Source organism: Euprymna scolopes, chromosome 14, assembly GCF_053919585.1.
Source record: "Euprymna scolopes isolate OS-2025 chromosome 14, ASM5391958v1, whole genome shotgun sequence".
Taxonomy (NCBI): Eukaryota; Metazoa; Mollusca; class Cephalopoda; order Sepiida; family Sepiolidae; genus Euprymna; species Euprymna scolopes.
Window position 1 is genome coordinate 94,946,839 of NC_136495.1, and position 27,501 is coordinate 94,974,339.

Below are 27,501 nucleotides of genomic sequence, written 5' to 3' on the forward strand. Positions count from 1 at the left end.
TCGAATGTTTCCAATTTATAAATAGACTGGAAATGGGCAGAACACACGCTAAACAGTCAGTTAGTACCGACATTGAATGAAATATCTTTTTGCATTTTTCTCTGATTTAGGGTCAATGACATGACATCTTCCTCCGTGTTAAGAATCAGTTTCGTAATTGTCTTACAATCATTAAATAAATCAACTTTCGAACATTTTTAACAAGAACCAGAAAAAAAAAACGAGTTGAACAAATAAATATACAAGAAATAGATGTTACCAAAGGCAAGATAAGCAATCAGAATAACTTTTTTGTGTGTGTTTCAAAGTATGTTAAAGTGTTTATTAACTTCGAAACAAAACTAGCATTTGTTGGGTTGGAACGAAAAAGATGGCAGTTTTGTTGCAGAGGAGTGAAAGGCGGCATGAAGGTGACAATCGACCGTTACAGCTCATGAAGTAGACGCAAGGCAAAGAGATAACGGCAATAGCAAAGAATGATGACAAACACAGTTCGCTTTAAGACAATAGGATATCGCGCTTTATTATCACCAAGAAAAGGGTAAAATGTGTTGCAATAGATTCAAGATCAGCTGGAGTGAGAATGGGAGTCTCGCGAGGTTGAGATTCTTGGGTCCTTGAGGTAGGAACTGGTAGTTAGATCTTAGTGTAGCCGATCGTCAATGGGCACTGGAGCAGTGGAGCAGGTAGGTGGACGTCAGTGGGCGTTGGTACAGGTCACACCATATTACTTGCAGTTAAAAGTGTCTTCAGTGTTTACTCACTTTCATTTTAATTTAGGTTTAATTTAGGTTAGAAATAATTCTTTTTTGTTTAGTTTGTAAAAGATGAAAATTTTGTTTTCTCTTTGTTGTTTGAAATCGATCGTTATTTTTTTTTGTTGTATATTTATTTTTGCCAACTTTTTATTTTATTTTGTTGCCCTACCTTTCTTTTAGTTTTTTATTTCTTTCTAGCAAAATTTTTCAACTTTATTTTCCTTGAAACTTTTTTTTAACAGTAACTCTAACCTAACTGATTACGATTTGAAAGATGCGAATAAAGAAAAAATGTAAAAAGGCAGACGACACTAAAAACAGCCTAAACCCCCTAAAATTGCAAACATGACCCTTTTGTTTGGGTTAGATATGGCCCAAATCAAGAGTCCATTTCTGTTTGTTGCCCTTTGTTGAAGTTTTTGGTTTTTGTCATGCCGACTGCCTTCTTTACGTTTTATCGCGGCTTTCAAATCTTTAAACGACTTCGAAAAATTCCGGTTTGTTCCGTAATCGCAAACAGTCGGGCTGATATGGATCCCCTAAAATAGTTTTGCGCAAAGTAAATATACAATAAATTAACAAAAGTTAAGTTATTCATCCGAGTGTTTGCTAAAATGTTGTTGCTAACTTAATTTAATTTTAATCGCGAAAAATAAATAAAAATACCCCAATTCTCTTTTTCTTAATTATTCATATTTTTAATAATATGAAAATAAAATAATCTTTTCGTAGAAAACCGAACGGTACAACCTCCAAATCTGATTCATTATAGCCTTAAAGTAAAAATTGAAATAAAAAAAAAAGAAAAAAATTCTGAATCAATCAACGAAATCATTATTTTTTTTTAATATTAAAAAGAAAAATAAAAACTAAAAAAAGCTCCGGATAACGTTTCCATTTTAAATCTGACCTTCTTTGTTTTCTTTTGGAAAGAAAGAGAGGTCAATGTAATTCTAATAATAGTTTTAAAACATCTCGTACATAAACGGATATTTAAGGAAAGTTTACGAAACAAATATGTACGAGTTCAGTTAAAATAATTTCTTATCTCATTCTAATCAAAGGAAAATTGGTATTTGCATAAATTTTATAAGCTAAATATAAGTAATGAAAAATAAAACAAAACAAAATAAAACAAAATTAAAAACATGCTTTTCTTCAAAATACTTCGCTAGGTTTCGTTGAATCCCGGAAACTGTCGAAGACGTTTGTCTTGCATCTTCGAGACTGTCGGAAACGTAAATCAATGTAGAATTTTAAATATCATCATTTTTTTTAATTGGTTGTTTTGGGAATTATATTTCATTGGAATGTTTGTTATTGAATGATAAAATGAAAAAGACGATTGTTTGAAAAACTTGTAACTATTGCTCCTTTATTTCTTACCAGACGATCACGTGGTTGTCGGCATAAACAGTGTCGGCGGCAAACAGGAGAGCCGATTATTTCGTTCTTTGCAGCGGCGACTGTAAATATTATTTATTTATACTTAGTAAGTGCGACGATTACAATTACTTACATCTTAAAAATGAATTAGAAGTTATGGAAATATATAATTTGCTTAAGCTATTTTCGTTAAGTATATAATAATGAGGAAAGAAGTTGGTGTTTATGCATTTTTGTTACCGTGTTATTTTTTAAAATTGTATTTTAAAATTTTACGATAAATTGTTAAGTGAAAGTACAGAATAATTACAAAACATCCCCTTCCTATGTTAGAAATGGCTTTCTAAATAATAACGGTATTATTTCAGCTCGGTAACAAAAGTGCATAAGTACCAAGAAGTTTGTGTTTATTTTTATATTATTCATATTCGTTTTTTTTTTTTTTTTGTTGTATATTTTCCGTATCTTTTCTTCGTCCGTACTATACACACACGCGCATAATCTCTCTCTCTCTCTCTCTCTCTCTCTCTCTAGAGAGAGCGATCTTAAACATAACTTTATATTTTCTTTTTCTTCTTTTTCCATCCTTTTACACTTTATTTAAATTGAAAACATTTCCATACTTCTGCAGACTACGGACCGTACTATTTTTGTTATTTTTATTTTCTTAGATTTTCAATTTAAATTCAATCGTTACAGAATCTTTTTATTAACTTGTTAGGTGAAAGTACAAAGCAGTCGCAAAGAACCCCCCTTCCTTTCCATTATAAAAGTCGGTTTCTAAATAACTTTATTTCAGCACGGTCCGTATTCTTCCTAAGTACCAACATTTCTTAAATTTTTAGTTTCCTTATTATATGGGGAGACTATTAAAACGGTTTACTTCATTTAGTCACCGAGGCTAGAAATAAACAAAGAAAATCACAAAATGAAACTCCCAGCCATTGACTAATTGAACTGTTTATTTAAATATTTACCCCCCCCCCCCCTTTGTTGTTGTGTTGGTAAATATTAAAAAAAAAAGAGAGGTGTGTGCGAAATGTTAACAATATTCCTTTAGGTAGAACATCTTCACGATTAACGAATCTTTTGTTTCAAATATACATTTATAAAATATCGTGGACTTTATTTTCTTTTTTTTTTTTTTTTTTTTTTTTTTTTAAAAGGCTGAAACAAATTTTCGCAAACTAGATTGAAATTTTCAAAATTTATTTTATTTTCGTCAAGATTTTAATTAAAAAGAAAAAAAAAACAACTAATTATTTTCTTTATTACAACAAAGACAAAACGTCTGTGGGTGCAAGTTCAGATTAGCAGTGTCACTTATGGTGATAAACAAAAATGAAAAACTTCATCCGTGTACCTATACCCTTTACAGAACGGAGATATCATATTCCAAAAATTACGTAAATCGATCAAATTTTTTAAGAAAATCAAAATTTACGATTTTTAGTGATTTTAAACGGCATTAAACCCGCGGCTTATTTTTTTTTTTTTTGCCCTCTACATTTTGATTTGAGTTGTATCTCTTTTTTTCATCGGATTTAGTTGTAAAATTGGGTTTGCTTGAATAATATTAAAAACAACCCCAAAAAACTACTTGATCAAATTATGTGATTTTTTTTTTTTTTTTTTTTTTTTTTTAGAATATTTCAACTTCGTTCGTATATCACGCATTAAATGCCGCCATCCATGAGAATCAAGTGAACTTGAACCCGTTTGTTTAAATTCTAGTACTTGTGCAGAGAAGTTACCGTGCTGTAAAAAAACAACAACAAAAAAACCTAACATGGGGAGGGGGTGTTTTGTAACTATTCTGTATTTCCACCTAACAATAATGAACGAAAGGATACCGGATACTGTAATAATTCAACTTAAATACTAGAAAAAAAAAAAAAAAAACATCGCGATACTTTCTCTGCCCTCCCCCTTTTTTTTTTCTTTCGTATATTAACTTTTAAAGTTAAATTTGTTCTTACTGTTTTCGTCTGAGTTATTCCGAACAATTTCCAACGATATAACCAACGACTTTCTTCCGGTGTCTTTTCCACACTTGTGGATTAAATGCTTCAGTTCGAAATTAAGCCGAAGACGAAATTGAGTTTTAACAACCCCGAGCAATATAATACTTAATATTTCTGATCCAACTTTGGTAAATATGAAGAATTACTCCACCCTCGAAAATTCCTTTAAAATTACCACTCTTATAGGTTTTCGTGGTCGCGGAAAACGAAAATAACGTTTAAAATTACGGCAAATGAGTAGTTTCCAAGATATGAAGAAATGTTAGTTTTAAGAAAGTGGGGGATCACTTTTATATAATAATTTAACGTAAAATGAGCACCCACTTTGTGGGCACGATTTTTTTTTTTTTGGTGGGGTGGGGGGCTTTCTTTTCACCCTCGGAAAATCCTTTAAAATTACCACTAACGTTTAAAATCGCAAGGAACAAATAGTTTCCAAGATATAAAGAAATACACTCACTTTATGGTCGGTCACGGCTGCCGGGCTGCCGGTTTGTTGTTCGTTCTTTTTTTGAAAGGGGATATTCAATTGTATAGTTTTTAACAGGTGCTTATGCAGTTTAATTAACCGTTTTAACGTCATTAACCGAGCAAAAGAACTGTTTAATATTTTACAAAAATTCTGTTTACATTTGGTGGGAGGCGGTAGAGGGGCAGGGAATGTTGTGGATGCCACGGCCGCCACAACAACCTCCGCCCCTCCACCACCTCCCACCAAATGTAAACAGAATTTTTGTAAAATATTAAACAGTTCTTCTGCTCAAAACGGTTAAAAAACTACAAGTTCTGTAATTGAATATCCCTCTCTAAAAAACAAACAAAACAAAAGGAACAAAAAAAAAACCCCGGTACCCCCCCCCCACTAAAAAAAAAAAAAAAAGAAAGGTGACCATATCTTGGAAACTACTTGTTTCCTGTAATTTTAAACGTTAGTGGTAATTTTAAATGATTTTCCGAGGATGAAAAGAAAGCCCCCCACCCCACCAAAAAAAAAAAAATCGTGCCCACAAAGTGGGTGCTCATTTTACGTTAAATTATTAAAGAAAAGTGATTCTCCCACTTTATAAAACTAACATTTCTTCATATCTTGGAAACTACTCATTTGCCGTAATTTTAAACGTTATTTTTATTTTCAGCGACCTTGAAAACCGATGAGTGGTAATTTTAAAGGAATTTTCGAGGGTGGAGTAATTCTTCATATTTACCCCAACTTTAATATAAAAAAAATGTTGTTAGTTTTTTTTATGACCTAATCCAGCGTAGTCTATCCCCCCCCCCCAACCTCATGTTAGGAACGGCTTTCGGAATAAACACCCCCAACCTCCCCATGTTAAGAACGACTTTCGAGATGTGGGGTGTTTATTCCGAAAGCCATTTTAACACGGGGGAGGTGTTTATATTACGCTCGGTTAGGTCGTAAAAAAAATACCAAAATGATAATCTTAGAACATTTATAAATCCATTATTATCCTCTCGATAAGTCTGGGTAGCAATACAAAAAAAAAAAAAAAATTGTGCGCATCTCTTTGGTCAATTATAATTTACGGAATATTCTGAATTTAGAATACTCCAAACTTATGTATGGTCTGTTCTTTTTTGTTATACGGTTGTGAGTGCTGGACCAACAGCACCAGGAAGAGACTAAAGTTAACTGAAACTTGGTTCCTGAGGAGAATTTTGAAGATATCCTGGAGAAAAAAGGAAACAAACCAGAAGGTATTAGGAATCCTCAGAACTAGAAACACAGAACGGTCGCTAATAAGAACAGTGCGAAAAAGACAAATGAGAAAGATTGTGGGTAGAAGCAGAGGATGATAGAGAGAAACAGTTTGAATACCTCAGCAACATCAAAAATGATAAGTAGCAATGAATTCATGAATGCCTCCAGGGAGAGATAGATGGAGAGCCATAGCCATCAATGCCTGTACCAGGCAGGACACCACTTGATGATTGCCCTATCAGCGGGGCCTTAGAATATGCTGACTGCCCCCCCCCCTGCAGCAAATAAGTCTCTCAATAGGGCGACTTGTTGGTCGAGGGTGGCGACCTGTTCTGTCTTAGGACAGAATCCTGGTGGTTGAAGGACTTGGAGGTGTGGCTTACGCACCTAAACTTCCTTAACACACCACTTTGGCTAGACGGGGGTCAGAGAGGCCTGATCCGATCAATCAGCCGGTCATGTCAAGCCCCGTTATATATAATCCACTCCAAACTTAACAAAATACTTATCCCCCATCCACTTAACATTATCCCCCAAATTATTATCCCAAGTGATGGCTAAGGGTCAATCAATTGGTAAGACCAAAACTCTTCAAATCTGCTTTCAGCTAAACAAATTAATTTTAAATCATTTAGTCAACAGAAAGTGCACGAGATTTTACTGACCAAAAGAGTATGTCTATCATGTAGCCCCGGCATAAGCATATCCCAATTATGGACTCCAAGGTGGGTAGGGAGCATGATAAATGAATAATTTTTTTCTGAAAAACCAAAACAAAAACTACTGCCTTTTAGACACTAAATACCGGAGAAGAAACCATTGATATGTCTCTGATCTCTCCAGCTCGGACAATGAGAAAAATAATGGAAAAGCCTTACCATCCACAAAAGAAATCTTCCAAGATTCCTGATATTTGAATTACTGGAAAAGAAAAAAATGGTGATTTATCACCATTCCTAATAGAAAAAATACTAAACAGAAGCACTTCTAAAAAAAAAAAAAGATGGAAACAACTTAATAAAAATCACCAATTAGAAAGATGCCTAAAACTTAGTTAAAATGGATAAATTCCACGAATACAAATGCAGAGTCTTCCCACATGAAAGACTGAATATATTTAAAGGAGTGATCTGAAGCTACGAGTTATCTCTAGCAATGGAAGAAGAAACAAAAAAGGAGCTGAAAAAAAAACAAGGAGGAATAAATATAAAAAGGTATGGTAGGCTGATTGCGACAAATACATATATACTAACTTTTGATTCTCCATCAATAGCAAAAGAAGTTAAAATTGGTTATTTAAATATAAAAGTAGAGCAATATATACCAGCTCATCTGAGATGTTTTAATTGCCACAAGTATGGACACCACAAAGAAATCTGCAAAGGAAAAAAAAAACATGTGGAAAGTGTGGGGATAGAAAGTCAGACCACTTAGATGAAGAGTGTACTAATGAATTAAAATGTACAAACTGCAGAGAAAACCATCCTGCATACTCCAAAATATGTAAAATATACGCAAAGAAATAACGGAGGTAAAACCTAAAGGGAACATAACTTTCCTAGAATCTAAAGTAGTTGAAACATTTTTAAAAGTTGAAACATATGCTGAAATAATAAAAAAACATCAATACAATGAAGTATACAATGAATTTTAAGAGCTAATAAACTAATCTCATTAAACCATGAAGAATGGCCCAATTTTCAAAATAGTCTCAAAGTACCTTGGTTCAAATAAAACAATATAAATAATAAAGCAAAACAAGAAAGATAATAATCTGCCTACAACTGAAGCACTTAAAAATATATCACAGAGACCAATAAAACCAGTAACAAAACAATAAAGAACACTCTAGGAAACAGGAAACGCAAACAATAGAGGTGCAACATAGTTTCCAAATATTAGAAATGATGGGAACTGATAACGATACAGAAAATATTAAAACACATAAACAAATCCAAAAAGACAAAGTAATGAACAAGAACCCAAATGAATTTCCCAAGCTAAACAAAAACTTCCAGACAAAGAAAAATCTCAAGACCCTCAACCAAACACACAAACTCCAACAAAAAAAAAAAAACCTCTCTACCTCCAAAGAGATGCCGGTAGAGTAAAAAAAAAAAAAAAAAATCCTGCAAACAAACATGGAATGGTGTGTGTGGGGGGGGGGAATAGGAACTGCTTTCTTTAAAGGTGATAGTGATGATGTCGCTCCTAGTATGTAATGTACGATTTTATTATGAAACCTAAATGTCTATAATGAAGTTCTAAAGTTACAGAATGTAGTGGTTAATAGTCGCGACATGATAGATTTGTATGTGGCATGCAGTATTTTGGGTGCGAAGGTAAAAAAACTGTGCCATTTTTATTATAATAATATTTATATTTTAATCACAGACAAATAATGTCTACATAAAAAATTGTGTGCATAAGTGTAGATATGGTTGACATCCACATATACGCATATATTGCCACATGCAACGTACATACATACATAATACATGCATTCCCATATACACACATATATATTATATAAATATCTATAAACAGACATACATGCATACACAAACATGTACAGATCCACACATGCATATATATTCATACACACACATATATACATATACACCTATATGTGCGCACACACACACACACATATATATATATATATATATATGAGCATGTAAAACAGCACAAAACATACATCAACATATATATGCATTATAAAGACATAACTATACATATATACATCATTGAAACATATATAGATAAATTATACATACATATATATGTAAATAATAAAAATAAGTATTTTAACAGGCCTAAATAGTAAGGCTTACACTAAAAACTGTGCATGCATATACATACACATAAATGTACATTTATATGTACACTCGTATATATAAACCTGCATATACCCATATATACATACACACACCTCTATAATATAAAGCTGAATTTTTGTGTGTGTCTGATCACGAATAGGCTCCTATATGGTTGACTATTATAGAAAACTGATCACATATAATGATAGATGTATCGAGACACAGGAATGAATATGTTTGATCTGGCATAATGATGATTCTTTAAAATTGTGGGGTCTGCGTACGCGCCTGGTCCACAAAGTATGGAAATAAAAAAAGTTAAAAATTAAAAAACGTTTACAAGTGTTTTTGATATAGATGTACATAATAATACTTTGATAAGTATGTTTTAACTTAAATAGGGATGGTATAATAAAATTATGGGGTCTGCGTTTGCGCCTGGCCTCCATAGAATGGAAATAAGCACAAACCTTAAAGACTTTTCATATCTATCTGCATAAGTATACTTTGATAATTGTTTCAGTTTGAAGAAATCCTGTATAATAAAATTATGGGGTGTTCGTTCGCGCCTGACCTCTAAAGAATGGAAATAGGTCACAAAGTTTAACAAGATTTTTTTAGTATAGATCCACAGAATATTGTGATAAGTGTTTCAGTGTGAACAGGTATGGTATAATAAATTATGGGGATTATCTATTTTATTTTTACTTTCATCATATTTTGCTTTGGTTTTGATACTCCCAAATTCGAAGCTATCTCTTTACAACCCTTCCTTTTCATAACCTATCATACTTTCATAAATCAGTTCATTTTCTGTAGGCTGTTTTTGAACCCAGTCAACGATGGGTACTTTTGCTAGTATATATATATATATATATATATATATATATATAAATGTAAAGTTGGTTCGTTCTAAACGAATAAAACCATATTTGTACGTTACCAATTTATTTGAAATTTTCAGACAACCCATTTTTAGAGTCGAGGTATGTTTTTTATGTTATTAAAATAAATTTACCTCGCGAATTATTAAAATTAAAATATTAAATAAAATAAATATATTTTTTTAACCGTTACTGCGAATCTGTTCTGTTGATAAAACTGAACTTCCGGTTCGATTCATTTCACAGCCACGAATTGACGAAAGATTTCATTTTCTGTTAACTCGATAAGTAAAAAAAAAAAACAAAAAAAAAAACTTACTCATGCAGAGAGTGATCGGTGCTGAAATAATAATGTTATTATTTAAAAAGCCATTCCTAACATGAGGAAGGGAGGGTGTTTTGTACCTATTCTGTACTTTAACCTTACAATTGAATAAAAACATATCATAAACTTTAATTAAACGTGGAAAACGATTTTAAAAAAATAGCACGGATCACTCTCTGCATTAGCACACACACACACACACACACACACACACACACACACACACACACACACACACACACACACACACACACACACACACAAAATCCCATATTTTAAAAATTTAAATTCATTTATGTACTTACCAATTTTTTAATTTTATTTATGTTAAGGCTTTTCACTCATGAAACATTACGTTTTAATTGTTTCGTTTCTTTTCACGGCATTGTTTACATAAAAAAGTTTGTTTTAACTTTTTCTAAACTATTTCATTTTTACGACATGCCTCAACGTATTATAAAAACCCTACCCCCCCCATGTTAAAAAAAAACGCCCTTCCATAAACCTCGAAAGCCGTTCTTAATATGGGGAGGTTATTCATTCCGAAAACCGTTTTATCATGGGGAAGTTAGGGTGTTTATAATATGCTGGGGCGAGTCGTAAAATTAACGAAGTTGCTATCTATTATTTATTGCAAAAATTGCTTGAAATTTATTTATTTGACAAAAAAAATTACATTTTGGTACTTCTTGGGCGTTGAGTTCCATGGCGACCAGTAGAAAAAAATAATAGTCGCTCCCTTAGTCTCCCATCCCACCCCGCACGTAACATTTTATTTACTGACGTTGCCGTAACTAAACGATTATTTGTCACATTTACAAACATTTATTTATTTATTTATTTTGAAAAAAGTTTTACTTTTTATGAATATTAAAAGAAAAATGGGTACTCATGCAGAGAGTGATCCATGCTAAAATAATAACGTTATTATTTAAAAAGCCATTCTTAACATGGGGAGGGGAGGGTGTTTTGTACCTATTCTATTGTTCCTTGCAATTGAATAAAAAAAAACACGATTTAAAAAATAGCGCGGATCACTCTCTGCATTAGCACCGAAAAATGTTACTAAACATTTATTAATAATTTCTCACTTTTACAAACATTTGATTTTAAATTTCTTTTTAAATGACGACTTTTATCGACTTTTTTAAAAAAAATATCCCCCCCCCCAATGGTGTTTATTCCGAAATCCGTTGTTAACATGGAGAGGTTGAGGGTGTTTATTCTAAAAGCCGTTCTTAACATTTGTGGAGGTGGACCTAATGTAAATAAATAAATTAACAAAAAAAAAAACTAAATCATTTACTGATAACTTCTCACTTTTACAAATATTTTTTAATTTACATGCGCGGATCAACAAATTGTTGTATAGTGCGAAAACAAAACGTTTTTGTAATAAACTTTGGGATAATTTTTTGGGTAAATATTTACATTTAGGTCCACCTCCACAATTTTCTTTTTTAAATGACGACTTTTATTGATAAATAAATTTACTTCTCTGCAACTTTTATTGATAAATAAATCTACTTCTCTGCCACGGGCACTGAACCCCTCCTTTTTTGAATAACCTTTAAGGAGATGGTCCCAACGTCTGCCACGTTCTGAGCTCGGGGAGAGGCCGTCTGACGTAGGCGGTGTCGAGGCAGAAAATTACCCCTTCAATAAAGTGCCCAGTTGTTAACTTAAGGAGAAAAAAAACCCGTTCCAATAATTAGAATTTTTATTTTTTTATTTTAAACAGTTCAAATAATTAGAATTTAAAAAAATAAACAGTTCAAATTTTTGATAATTCAACAGTTCAAATAATTGGAATTTTACAAAATAAACAGTTCAAATAATTAGAATTTAAAAACAAAAAAACAGTCCACATGATTAGAATAGTTCCACGTGGTTAGTTAACCCTGTAAAATTCTGTGATTTGTTTCACAATATTTGTAAAAGCATCTGTCTGTGACATATTGCATATTTTAGGGTTAGGGTAATTTTCTGGCTCGACACCGCCTACGTCAAACGGCCTCTCCCCGAACTCAGAACGAGGCGGACGTCGGGACCATTTCCGTAAAGGATAACCCCCCTTTTCTTTTTTAATAGTATTTTCGGGTGAGTATGCTGACAACAAATATCAGTTAAATTTGGCAAATAGCCCCCCCTCCAAAAGTGATGTTTATTCCGGAAGCTGTTCTTAAGATGAGGAGGTTGGAGGGGGGGTGATTATAAGGTGGACCTAATCTAAAAAAAAAAAAAAAAAAAAAAAACTAGTATATATATATATAATGTAATTCTTGGTTCGTTCAACATCGATAAACCCATATTTCTACATTACTAATTTAATTGAGATTTTCTGAAAATCTATCTTTAAAGTCAATGAATGTTTGCATGTTATTAAAATAATTTAACATTGCGAATTATAAAAATATTAATTAAAATATAAATATTTTTCGTGAGACTGCCCGGTTTTATTTCCGGTAACTTCCGTTTCAACTACTCTCGAATTACAAGATAAATAAAAAAAGAAAAAGGTACTCATGCAGAGAGTGATCCGTGCTGAAATAATGTTATTATTTAAAAAGCCATATTTAACCTGGGGAAGGGAATGTGTTTTGTACCTATTCTGTACTTTAACCTTACAATTGAATAAAAAACATAACTTTACTTAAATGTGGTAATACGATTTAAAAAAAAAATATTGTGGATCACTCTCTGCATTAGCACACAAAAAAAAATCCTATATTTTTTAAATTTAAATTCATTTATGTATCTTAAGGCTTTTCACTCATGAAACAGTACGTTTTAATTGTTTAGTTTCTTTCTTGTTTACATAAAAAAGTTTACATAAAAAAGTCTGATGTTGCTTTCATTTCAAAATTGTTTTCTTAAAATTATACTTTTTTACGCAAACTTTTCAATCGATGTTTTTACAATATTTTGATTCTCAGTAAAAAAAAAAAAATAAAAACAACCCACTTCTCCGTAAAAAAAACAAAAAAAACAATCATTTAAATTAATTTGTTGTTGGCATTTCAAAGTCGCTTTAATTAAAAAAAAAAAAAATGTATAAAATTATTTATTTGTTTGAAAAAAAAAACAAAAACTGTTCCATGAAAAACTTTCCTGTTCTCATTAATTAAATCGAAACATTTCCAATTAAACAATTATGGATATGTTCTTTTTCACTTTCTTATTTACTTTTTTCATAGTTCTTTCCGGAAGTTTAATTTTTTTTTTTTTTTTTTTTCGAACAAGTAAATAATTTTAAACCTTCTTTTGAATTGTCAAGATTCATTTTCTCCAGTAATATCGGTTTACCAAGTTTCTGGAAGTAATAAATGATAATTTTAATTTAATTTAACGTTTCCGGAAGTAATAAATGTTAATTTTGGTAAATTTATTCTTTCCCTTTCCGGAAGCAATCGTTCGGCCATATAATGATGTCTCCCCTATATTTGGATAGCAAGTGCGTGAAAAAAGATGGCGTCTCCAATTTCGGCAATAAAGGGTAGAAGCACCATTTTATTCATTGTTGATTTATTCAAACAGTCCTTTGGAAAATAAATATTTAAAATAAAATGGGTTCTCCTTGGGTGTTGAGTTCCATGACGACCAGCAGAATTATTTAATGGTCGCTCCCTTAGCCCCCCCCCCTTAGTCAAGGCTAATGCATGCGCACATAACATTTATCATTTATTTACTTACGTTGCCTTTCGCACTTTCACAAACATTATTTATTTACGTTGGCTTAACTCTTTTCATGAATATTGGAAAAAAAGTTTTACTCTTTATGAATATTAAAAGAAAAAAAGTTAAACATTTATTAATAATTTCACTTTTACAAACATTTGTAATTCATGTATTTACTTTCGTTGGTTTATTTCATGAATATTAAAAAAAAAAAAATAACTAAACCATGTATTGATAATTTCTCACTTTTACAAACATTTGTAATTCATGTATTTACTTACGTAAATACTTTTCATGAATATTAAAAAAAAAAATAACTAAACCATGTATTGATAATTTCTCACTTTTACAGACATTTTTAATTTACATGAGTGGATAATTTTTTGGGTAAATATTTACATTTAGGTCCACCTCCACAATTTTCTTTTTTAAATGACGACTGTTATTGATAAATAAATCTACTTCTCTGCAATGGACACTAAACCCCACTTTTTTTTTTTTTTTAATTAGTATTTTCTGGTGGGTATGCTGACAACAAATATCAGTTACATTTTGCAAATATTTTTTCACCCCCCCCCTTCAGAAAATGGTGTTTATTCAGGAAGCTGTTCTTAAGATGAGGAGATTGGGGGTGATTATAAGGTGGAGCTAATCTAAAAAAAAAAAAAAAAAAATACCAACTTTTTAAAATGATTAAAATAATTTCTCACTTTTACAAACATTTTTACATGCGCACAAAAACAACTATTGTTTTATTAATTTTTTATTTTACTTTTTTTTATCTAAAAATTAGTAAATGTCAATCAATAGAATAATAAACCATTTATCATTAATGTGTTTTTGGTTTTGTGTTGAATGAAACTTTATTTTTTCATTACAACAATAATGAACCAATTTAAATCTTCTGGCATGCGTTTAAGGGTTACGAAATTATCAATAAATTGTTTAGTTACTAAGCCAATGTCAGTAAATAAATGTTACGTGCGTATGCATTAGCCTTGATTAGGGGGGGGATAAGGGAGCAACCATTAAATAATTATGCTATACGCCATGGAACTCAACGCCCAAGGAGTACCTAAAGTGGCACTTATGTTGTGCTATTTTTTAAAATAGTATTTTCACACTAAATTCAAATTTTACAATATCTTTTTTTTATTAATTTGTTAGGTGAAAGTACAGATAACCCGGTCGGTTTCTAATGTGTGGAAAATCTAGCTCCCGAAAAAAAAAAAAGGTACTCTGGATAGTAATAAAAAATTAAAATTACCTCAGTCTTGAAAGATTTCTTCTCTACTGAATAAGGAAAAAAAGCGGTGAAGTGTAGTTCACCTCTGTTTCTCTCCCCCCCCTCTTTCTTCCTCTCTTAATATCTCTCTATATCCATCTCTCCCTTTCCCTCTCTCAATCTATCTTTCTCTCTATATCACCCTCTCCATCTCTCTTTGAGCCCCTTTCTCTCTCTAACTCCCTCTATCTCTCTCTCCTTTCCTCTGTGTTAAGTTTGCAGGTTGAAACAAGTAACGTAGAAAGCAATATAAATGACGACTCAACAAACAAAGGTAGATCAAATAAGAAGTGTATTAGGAAAAGGTATATTTACAGGATATTTACATAATAGTGTCAAATAAGAGACTTTGCTGGAGAACATATCTGCTCTCGGCGGCCTTCGGTGGCTTCTGGTGAACACACACTCAGACTAACTGAGTCTTCCTATTTATGTGTAATTACTATCCACATATGCAAATGAATGTGTGCCTCCACAACACCCTCCTCCCAAGATTTGAAGTCGCACAGATTTCAATTAAACTTTCTTTTTCTACCTGATCTTCGGGGTTCAGGTGTATATTGAGGCGGTTCCAAATTAAAGGAGTCGTATATGATGTCCATGGTTTCCTCCTCTTCGACTGCAGTTGTATAATCACCATCTTGAATGTGGCGTTTTTTTATTTGGTTCAGGTGCTTTTTATGTATATTTTTTGGACCTTTAATCATGTATGTACAATCACCAATGCGTTTATCCACTACTCCACATTCCCAGTAAGAAGTGTTATTCCTGTAACACTTGAAATATACTCGATCTCCCGAGTTATATTTCTTTCTTATCATGTGTGTAGTGTTTCTGACAATTGCCTGTCTTGGCAATAATTTATCAAACGCTGATTTTACCTTTCTGGCAAACATTAAATCAGCTGGTGATATGTTTGACGGGGTATTAGGGTGCGGTATTATCCTATATATATTTGCAAAAATTGTTGCAAAGCTTTTTCCGTTGGTATCCCAATGGATTTTTTCAACGCTCGTTTTAATGTGTCCACGAACCTCTCCGCGAGGCCGTTTGATCTTGGATGATACGGCGGAGTAGTGATATGCTTTACTTGGAACGTGTCACAAAATTCCTTAAAGTCTGTGGATGTGAATTGAGTTCCATTGTCAGTGAACAGTGTATCTGGTACACCAAATCGTGCAAATAACTCGTGTAGGAATCCTATTGAGTTGTTCGTTGTTGGATTCCTGCAACGCATTGCCTCAGGACATTTTGTATAACTATCTACCACAATTAAGTAGTAATTTTCTCCTACTGGAGCAGCGAAGTCCATATGGATTCTCGACCATGGGTGGTCGGTTTTCGGCCAAGGTTTGTGTACTATAGGTGGGGATTTTGCCGCTAACTGGCATCCTTCACATCTATTTATTGTTGTAGCTATATCGACGTCCATGTTACGCCAGTATACGTAGCTTCTCATTAGAGACTTCATCCGATTTATCCCCGGATGTCCTGTGTGGAAGTCTCTCAAAATCCTCTTCTGCAACGTTTTCGGTATTACTACTCTCTCGCTATATAATAACACATCGTTACATATGGAAAAAATTTCCTGAACCTTTTTGTCATTTATAATTGGTTCGAATTGCTGCAATCATTGATTCTTCCAAATTATGTTTCTGTGGTATCCGTCTTGAAAGTCCATCCGCATGGCAAATCTTTTTCGATGCTAGATGTTGTAGCTGGAAATCGTAATTAAGTAGGATCGTACCCCAGCGCAGCAATCTATTTGCGGTGTATACAGGCAATCCTTTTTTTGATCCGTAGATTGTGACTAATGGTTTATGGTCGGTTTCAAGTATGAATTGTCTACCATATAAATAACGGTGGAATTTAGTCACTGCAAAGATTATACTCAATGCTTCTTTTTCAATCTGTGAATACGCCTTCTCTGCTGGAAGCAGCGTTCTTGAAGCGTAAGCTACCGGCTTTCTAGATCCGTTAGGCATGATATGTTGAATGCATGCTCCTATGCCGTAGGAACTAGCGTCACTAGCGACGACTATATTTAATTTTGTGTCATAATGAGTTAGAAATAATTCAGATGTTGGTGCGCTCTTTATTTTATAAAAAGCCGTTTGACATTCTTGCGTCCAGTTCCAAGGTGTGTCCTTTTTTAGCAGCTCATTTAAGGAGCTCGCAAATTATGCATCCCTTCAATAAAAGATTGGTAATAATTTGCGAGTCCTAAGAAACTCTGCAAGGTTGTTATGTTATTAGGTGCTGGCATATTTTTTATTGCCGCAGATCTTTCTGGGTCTGGACATCGCCCATGTTTATTTATTATATGTCCAAGATACTTAATTTTGCTCATACAAAAGTCGCATTTATTTTCTTTTACTTTAAACCCGAATTCTTGTATTCGAATGAATACTTGTTTTAAATGCTCCTTATGTCCTTCTAGGGATTTGCTCCTGATAACAATGTCGTCCAGGTATGCACATGCGCACTCAATACCACTTAGCATGGTGTCCATTGCTTGTTGAAAAATGGCAGGCGCTACTTTGATGGCAAAGGGCAACCGGTTGTATTTGTACAATCCCTTATGCGTGTTGATGCATAATATTTTTGAGCAATTTTTCTCGACCGGTATTTGTAAATACGTGTCGCTCAAGTCTATCTTGGAGAAGATATTACCTCCATTCAACTTTGTGAATATTTCCTCTGGGCTTTGTAGAGGGTAATGGTAATCTTGTAATATGGAGTTTAGTCTGCGCACACTCTGATTTCATCATTCTTTTTCTTTACATATACGGTGGGGGCTGCCTAGTCGCTAAGTTCTATTTTTGATAGCATTCCTGTCTGTTCCAATCTGTCTAATTCTTTATTAATCTTTTCCAACCCAGCGAAGGGAACGTTTCGCTTTTTTCTAAAAATTGGGCTGGTGTTTTCTTTAAGTTTAAACGAGGCCTTAAATTTATTGCAACGACCTAATTTAGTCATAAATACATCAGGGAATGATTTTTTCAAGTCCTCTTTTATATTTTTTGTTGTTGGAGTAGTACATTCTATTTTTTTACAGAATGTATTAATTGGTTTATCCCAGAGTCCAAATTTCTCAATTAAATCTATTCCAAACAGGTTTTCGCTATTTTTCAATACAAACATTTTAATTTCTTCGTAATCCCTTTTAATTTTATCGGAAGGATAACTGTAATTTTATTGGCGTTTTAAATATTTCCGCTTTTATGTATTTTCGCCGATTTTTGTCTAATTTTTCATTTGATTTTGTTTGCTGTACTCTCTTTCTGGTGAAATCTTTATATCTGCAACAATCGCTTCTGTGTCCGACTTTCTTGCAAATGTAGCATTTTTTCTTCAAGGGCAATCTGATTCCCAACGTCTTTCTGCGCATCTCTTACAGTTATATCTAGGAAGAGACTTGTTATATTCTTTACTATAATTATAATTATTATATTTGGAATATCTCGTTCCGTTTTGACTGATTTTATTTGTATAGTTCTTGGTTGGTGCGTATGGTTTTCTAACCTTTCTTACATATGCCACTCCAGATTCTTCTGTCTTTTTTGAATTCATTTTTAGTGTAATGGCCCTTTCACAATGCTCTGCTAATTTCTGAGGTGTATAATCTTGCTCAGATTCCAGCTTAGACAACACTCGTCTGCATATTTCTGCATTTTTCGTGGAGACTAACCCTTGTGCGAAAATTAGGCATTTGAAATCTTCTACTGTTAGTTCCGCTAGCTTAAATTTATCACAGTTTTTGACAACTGATGCGTATGTCAAATAATCTTGGTTGTCCATCTTCCTTAGATTCATACACAACCATCTCTTATGAAAAAGAGATACATTCGGATGAAATAATTCTTTTAGTAATTTTACAGCTTCCATGAAATCTAATTCCGTAGTTTTTTTAGGTAGTATATAATCTACAAACTTGCTGTGTTCTCTTACACCCAACTTCCTGAGTAAAAGGCTCACTTTCTGGCTATTTGGCTAACTTTTGCAGTCCAGTTGAAAGACATCCTCGTATCTTGTATAGTATGCTTTAAAAGTCTTTTCTTCCTCCGGCACATAATTAAATGTGTCCATGCTATTAAAAATAGTTGCATGCGAGAAATTAGTACTGTCAACATTTTCTCAATTAGTCTTTAATAGTTCCAGTGTTTTAGCAAAACGTTCATTTTGCCTTTCTTCATATTCAAATTGTAATTTCTTCTGCCTATCTTCTTGTTCAAATTGTAATTTCTTCTGCCTTTCTTCTTGTTCGAATTGTAATTTCTTCTGCCTTTCTTCTTGTTCGAATTGTAATTTCTTCTGCCTTTCTTCATGTTCGAATTGTAATTTCTTCTGCCTTTCTTCATGTTCGAATTGTAATTTCTTCTGCCTTTCTTCATGTTCGAATTGTAATTTCTTCTGCCTTTCTTCATGTTCGAATTGTAATTTCTTCTGCCTTTCTTCATGTTCGAATTGTAATTTCTTCTGCCTTTCTTCATGTTCGAATTGTAATTTCTTCTGCCTTTCTTCATGTTCGAATTGTAATTTCTTCTGCCTTTCTTCATGTTCGAATTGTAATTTCTTCTGCCTTTCTTCATGTTCGAATTGTAATTTCTTCTGCCTTTCTTCATGTTCGAATTGTAATTTCTTCTGCCTTTCTCCTCTCTACGTGCATCTAGCTCGGCTGGCGCTTTTTGTTGCGTCTGCAAAAATTGCATTAACATTCTAGATAAATCTTCCATTTTTTAATTTTTTTTGTATCCTTCAGTAGCAGTAATGCAGTTACGAAGAAAAATTTTAAAATTTCACATGCAACACAATATCCGTACCATATAAAATGGCTTGTGTTACAAAAAAAATTGTTCATAGTTCCTGTTTTCAATAGTAATATCGCTGCTCGAATAATATTTTCTCACTTCGCTAGCGAGTCAAGCTCATCCAACCACAACATAAGAACTGAGGCTTTTGCTGAAACCACAAAATACGATTTACTTTTCCGTTTTAGGCATTTCCTAATAAATAACAGCCAAACTTAAGTACAACTCTTTCCATAGAAAAAAAAAAGTTTTTCAACTCGAGTAACAATTGAAAAAAATAAAATTTATGGACTACATTTAAATTTTTTTTTTTTTTTTTTTTTTCTTTTTGTGACGTTTTACTGTCTTATATCCGTTATCCAGTGACAACTTTAGTTTAAAAATATCTTTCCTTGATTTTAGTTTAACTGTGGTATTTTTTTATTTTTTTTTTTTTTTAAATATCGAAGAGAAAAATTTGGTTTACCAAAAAGACTTTAGTTGGTATTTACAGCAATTTAGGAAATCCACTGGTGAACTTTTTTTTTTCTTCGTATGTTACTTCCTTGTAATTTAGTAATACGAATCTGTTTGTCGTTTTACAAAAATTCACTTTTACAGTTTATTTATTTTTTTTTAAGATGGATTCCATGGGAAACGGCGTAAATCGTTGCTTTTTTTTTTCTTTGAGACTGCAATTAAAGGTTTTGGTTTGTCTCTTTTTTTTTCCGACTAGTATTTTAGTAAATAAAATACTATTAATCGAGGTTACTTTTTTTTTTTTTTTTTTTTTTTTTTTTTTTTTACCTGAATGTAGTTTTTGTTCTTGGAATTTAGGAAACAACTGTTTCTTTCTTTTAGTGTTGTACTTCGCAAGGAAAATATTTTACAGTTTTCCAATGTTCGCTGAATTATTCATTTTTTCCGCTTGAGTCGAACTTCTCTTTAGCGTAAAATCCGTTTTTACGACTATTTCGTTCGTCAAAACTTGTATTCCTTAGAAAGGTCAACCGTTGCATTGAACTTTTTTTTTTTTTTTTTTTTTTTTTTTTTAGTGAGTTCTTTCCATTTCTTCGTCAAACTGTTATATTTGGCGTTCATCCTCGTCGTCACTGTTAAGTTTGCAGGTTGAAACAAGTAATGTAGAAAGCAATACAAATGACGACTCAACAAAGGTAGATCAAATAAGAAGTGTATTAGGAAAAGGTATATTTACAGGGTATTTACATAATGGTGTCAAATAAGAGTCTTTGCTGGAGAACATATCTGCTCTCGGTAGCCTTCGAGGGCTTCTGGTGAACACACACTCAGACTAACTGAGTCTTTCTATTTATGTGTAGTTACTATCCACATATGCAAATGAATGTGTGCCACCACAACACTCTGTCTCGCCCTCTGTTTCTAACTCTCCCCCTCTCTCTGTCTATCTATCAATCCCTTTATCTCTCTCTATCTCCTTCTCTTTCTTTATTTTCCTCTCACTTTCTCTTTTCTATCTATATATCTTCCTCTCTATCTATCCATCTCTAATCCCTCATCCTATTTTAGTCTCCTAAATTAATCACAGTGAATAAGGCATTGTCAAAACTTGGATAAATCCTATTTTAGTCACCTAATTTACTGACTGAGAATGGAAATTACTACTACCTTGAACAGCAGCAGAAGTAACTGGTAAAACTTTTCTAATTAAATTGATTTTGGCAGCCATTCTGTAACAAAATGACATAGCCTTAGTCCTTGCTGCATGAGGAATATCTACGACCTTGCTGCCAAGTAGAAGAATTATTTATTATACTTTAAAACATTCAATTTTTCCAAAATCGCATGTCGACATTTCCAAAACATCCGATATGGGGAAAAATATTGCAGAAATGCAAACTTACTGTTTAGCATGAATGCACAATGCGTAAAAAATCACTTGAGGCTCTTGGTCGATCCTTGCAAGATTTGACTGGCAATGTCAGACCATTTGGGAATGCAATAATATTGCTTGAAGAAGATTTCAGACAAATGTTACCTGTTATTCTTCAATCAACACCAGCAGATGAAATAAGTGCTTGTCTCAAATACTCTACTTTTTTATGCCATGTGAAGACATTAAACTTAACTCAAAATATGCATGTTCAGTTGCAGACTGTTCGATTTGCACAAAATCTTTTTGCATCACTTGTGGGAAATTGGATACGGAAAAGTGCCAACTGATCAGAGATAAGGGCAAAATTCTTTGACTTTTAACTTCTGTAATTTTATTACATCAAAAGAAGAGTTAGTTTAGAAGGTTTTTGCAGATATTCAAATTATAAGAATTCCACTTGACTGGGTGAACGAGCTATTCTTGCAGGTCAATACAAAGACATCACGCTATTATTCAATGTAAAATTCCAAGTGACACTGTTGTGAAAGCAGATAAAGTGGTTAATTATCCAACAGCTATATTTGCCAGGGATGCCACCGCATGTATTGCAACTGAAATTTGGTGTACTAATTATCATGTTGTGAAATATAAACCAATCCAAGCTTTGCAAAGGCACATGGTTTGCAGTAAAAAAATTAACAAACAATATCATAGAAACAACAATCATAACAGGACTTTATACAGATGAATATATCTTCATTCCATGCATTCCTATGATTCCACCGGATACATCATTACACTTTAGGAAATTGCACTTTCCAATTTTATTGTCGTTTGCAATAATCTATATATATAAAAGCGTAAATGTATGTGTGTATGTATGTACGCTTTTCCTCGATGTCCACAAAAGGCTTCTTTCAAAGAAGCGCTTGCTCGGTTCACAACTTCTTAAAACTTTTTATATCATCTATAAATTGTAATATCTCAGAGTTATCCACGGAGCTCGCCTGTCTATTTAATTTTATTGATTTTCAAACGTTAATTATTCGACATTTCCCGCATCGGCACGCGTTACATTCGGTTTTCGGTATTAAAAAAAAAAAAAGCGAAACTCGACTCTAATAACAGGACGAAAGCCAGTTGTCTCAAGAGAGCTAAGTAACGTTTGTTCAATGTCGACTTCGTCATATCAGACTGTAGCTTTCCTTTCGCTCCTCCTAATAAACAGGGAGCGGGTTTTTAAAAACAAACAAACCGATTTATTCACCTCATTCAAAACTGTCCCGCACAAAATCGTAACTGCTGAATACCTATCGCCGTCACGTCAATCAAAAACGCGCACCTGTTTTTTTTTTTTTTTTTTAACACTTTACTATTTTCCAACTGCGTGTCGTGAAGGCTTCGTTTTTTTTTCATGGGCACCTGTTTTTTTTTTTTCCACATAACCCGAAAAACACCCGGGCAACGCCGGGTACCCCTCGTTAGTCATCAATTAAGCACAGGGAACAATCTTTACAATTGTGGGGCTGATTGTTTTTTCACATGGACAATTTATGTTACGTATTCAAGAGTCACCAAACCAGAAAATCTCTACATCAGCTAAGAAAATGGAACAACAAAAACTGTGTACCGATACGAAATGAAAAATTAAACCTATAAGAAACCTGCTTTTTCTGATTTTGGAACTTTTTCCATTGCGCCAATTTGAGCCACAGCAACGCATGGCAGGGTACAGCTAGTATATGTATATATATATATACATATATATACACCCACACATACACACGTAAATACAACAAACAAATTGAGCAACTAGCCTAGTATATTTCGGCATATACACACGTGTGTGTTATATATATATATATATATATATATATAGGGTGTCCCAGAAGTCGCGCATCATATATTTATATTTGTTTTTGTTTCAGATTTTATTTGATATGGGCAAGAAATTAACAATGCAAGAAAGAGTTAAATTGATTTTTATGTTTGGAAGAGATGGGGCTACATACCGCTCAGTAGCTAAAGAATTCAACCACACTCATCCCGAGCGAGAAAAACCATTGAGCCATACCACTGTCTGCCGTTTGATCAAACGTTTCCAAGAAACAGGTTCAGTTGCTGACCGCAAGAGATGTGGTCGACGAAAGAGTGTAACTGATGAGGAAACATCAACTATGGTTTTGGCGAATGTTGCTAGAAGCCCCGTGAAATCAGTAAGGAGAATAAGCCAGGAGCTTATGATTAGCAAATCATCAGTACGTCGTATTCTTAAAACACAGAAATAAAGAGAATCGATGCATGTATTCAGGCTGAAGGTGAACAATTTGAGCATCTATTGTGATTTTGATTAATAAAATTGATATTCATATTTGTTTTTATATAAATCTACATGGTGCGCGACTTCAGGGACACCCTGTGTGTATATATATATATATATATATATATATATATATATATACACACACACACACGGACATATGCAGACATATACATACATAGGCGCATATGCATATACTCCTATTAAATAAATATATTAATCCATATTTATACACATCTATAAAATATATATATATATATATATATATATATATATATATAGATATTTCCTACTTTTTCATTAAGCCCTTTTTATGTATGTTTTCTAATTCGCGTTATTTAATTTGTAAATTTAACATGTAACAAAGGTATTTCAAGATTTTAATTTAAAATTACATAAAATAAGCTGCACATGCAATTATAGGGCAAGAGGTGCTCAATTTCCAACCACACCTCTCCTGAATTGGTACTACTTGAGTCCAGTGGCAAGAAGTGCCAGACAACTGGAAACAATGCAGAGATAAGTGGAGAGCACATGGAATTCTCAAATGGTCATCCATCAACGTTGCTTAACTTTGGTGATCTAACACGAACTGGTGTGTCAACATGATTATGATATAATCTATAGAGAATTGACTATAATAAGTATGAAATCTGCATAAATTAAAATATATTCAAGCATATTTTATGACCGGCAATGCCAGGCAGCCTGCTAGTTTTTTCTAAGCCCAACACAAGAGAAAAAAGTTGAGTGTTCTTTGTCTTTCTAATGATATGTTGATTTGCCTTGATTTTTTTTCTTTAAACATAAGTTTGATCTTCACTGGGGTGAATGGGAGCTAATGGAGTGCTATCACTTGGAAGTGCAAATGTATGTGGGTAAATTTTTTTTTTTTTTCTGTCCAGTTGGTATTGATAACAGATAATCGGGTGAACCATTAGTTGGGGAATTTTCTTGTGACCCCCCCCCCCCATCTCCAGGCAAATTGATAATCCACATTTCATTTCACTGAGTCTTGTTTTTCTTCTAAAAAATACCAATGTATAGCTGCCATAAGAAAATATTGCTTTTATATTTAATCAAGTATAGCCAACCAAAATGATCATTTGTAAAAATTAAATTGCAGTTCTCATATTAGATTAATATTTCTGTTTCACTAGTTGGTGAATATTTGGCAATGTTCTTAGAACGAAAATATTTTGAATGAATTTTATTAAAAATTTGCTTTTTTAGTAATTGCATATTTAGTTAGACAAGCAACTTTCTATTTTGAGAAGTTGTGGCGTAAAAGGGTGCAATGTTTGCCTGTGTCCCACCTGACTACAACTTGGATGCTCTTCAAATCCAACATAAACAAATTCCTGATGAACCTCCCCCTTAAATAAGACACTTTATCAAATCTCCAGTACTAATGATTACTACGATACTATCCCGTTGATTACGGTACACACAATAACCCTTATCCCCAAGTGGCTTCTGGGCCTTGATAAGTGGTAACCTCCATGTAAAAAAAAAAAAAAAAAAAAAAAAAAAAAAAACCTAAGCCGAATAATTTATTCGGCAATATCATCTACTGAATTTGTTCATTATGCAATTTAATTTTGGGGCAAATGCACTTTCTTTTTCATAACATTTATGTGAAAAAAAAAAATTAGTGTGAATGATTTTCAAAATAGAAAATCTCTTGCCTTGGTAAATACGTGATTACACAGAAAAAAGCATACATTTCTGAACAAATATCATTAAAAAAAAAATTACGTAATATTTGAATCTATAAAACCATGTGCCCTCCACATGCAATATTTATATCAATCTGGTAATTGTATGAAATGTATGTTTCTTATACATAGTTATTGTAGTTGTGTATTAATGTGTTTTTGAATGAGATCACCTCTGAATGTATAATTACAAGAATATTAATATAAAACCTGTTTTGATGTTTCCAATTGAAATGGGGTGATTGGTGAGAGCTTCAGCTAGTTTATGTAAAAAAAAAATGCAATATTAGTAAATTTATTCTTGGTATATTCATTGCTAAAGTTTGTTTTTTTTTCACATGAATCTCCATTTTATCAGAACTAAAAACTACAGAATAAGAGTGACTGCAATGAATAGATTGAAGGTTTAATGATGAATACCATAAGATCAGAAATCTTCACATACCACCCACTGAAAACAACTACCAACCCAGAAAACAGCAATTCTACTCCCTTTGCCAGAAATTCTACTCATGAAATTGAGGACTGAAGAACAAAATACATGGGAAGCGAGTTCCGAGGTTTCAAATAAATTTGAAATTATTGCACCGAGTGTCCTGTACTTGTGCAAGTTACCCCTTGTTTTGACAACCTTTGTTCGGGGCTCGGTTGAGTATTATCCACTCTTTCCAGGACAGGTCAGAGCCTACTGGGAGATCTTTCATTACTGGAAGAGCCTCAAAGTTTTTGACTCCTTCCAATGCAGGTGAAGGTTGCTGGTGTTTGTCCAAGACGGTGACAAAACTCTTGCGGGATGGTAGTTGCTGTGGCACCTTAATGTCCATCTAGGGGATGTTGCTTGTTGTTGGGGACATGTAGCAAACCTTCTTGTGGCGTCCGTGTTAATCTTTCAAGAAACTCATTGCTGCATTCTCATCTCAGCAAAAAAACAATTTTTTTTTAATGAATTTGAAAAAAAAAATGCTATATGAATCTTAAGTTATTAATGTTTGCTTGGATAAGTTTCTATTTAAAGATTTGTATACTGTATTTTTTTGTGTATGGAATTAAACTCTTCTATATTTACAGAGAATGTTTTAATTTATATATTCTGCAGGCCAAAGGTTTATTTTAATTATTTGATCGATTTTAAAGTGTATCAAATTGTATAAGTTAAAAATATGCTCAATTCTAGGAAATATTTTATATAAAAATATTTTTTTCAAAGATGGAAAACTTTTTAACAGAACCATGGAAACCCTGAATCCAATATTATGCCTTATCTTTATGTTAAGAATGAGAAAAATAAGATGTTCAATGCAGACTAAACAATAATAAAAACAAATAAAAAATTCTCTTGGACAAATTAATACCACCATTGTATTGCTCATAATATTCGAGAAGAGTTCTTTGATCTTTGTATAAATCTGTTTTCACTTGTACCTGTATTAATTGGTAAGTGTACCCATGACTCAGATGAAGTCACAATTTTGATGTTCTGTTAACATATCGATTTCTCAAAGACAAACTTTTATATGCATTTACAAGCATTCACAGGTTTGGTAGGAGGAGTAGGGAAAGCTACTTTATAATTAAATACATCTGTGCACTTATACCATGTCTTTGCTTTTAAATCGTGGACATCCATTTTCAATCAATTAGCAAATGAAGTTACTCAAGACCAAAAAATTCAAAGTAAGAGGACTAATTATGATATAAACAATTTTTTTTTAAGACAGCAAATATATGCTCCTATTGGTAACATTTTAACTAAGCTGGTAAGATAATTGTGAATAAACATCATAATTGTGAATGAACATCATACACGGATCCCCAAAGTAATGACTGTCTCATAGCAACATAACATTCTTCTCTCCTTGAAATGAGGTATTTTCTGGGATGCCTTTTCTGACAACAGAACTGATCTCAAACTACCCACAGCCACTAAATGATCTATATA

The 27,501-nt window shown here is 32.8% G+C and overlaps 1 protein-coding gene across 1 annotated transcript in view; it reads left to right on the top strand.

The window, feature by feature from the left end:
* The first annotated feature begins 643 nt into the window (after positions 1-643).
* Positions 644-27,501, top strand: part of LOC145293170 (uncharacterized) — a 36,083-nt gene continuing 9,225 nt past the window's right edge. The window contains exons 1-2 of the mRNA XM_080139635.1: positions 644-686; positions 2,148-2,250. The gene's annotated coding sequence lies outside the window, so the exon portion shown is untranslated. The remainder of the gene's footprint in view (positions 687-2,147; positions 2,251-27,501) is intronic.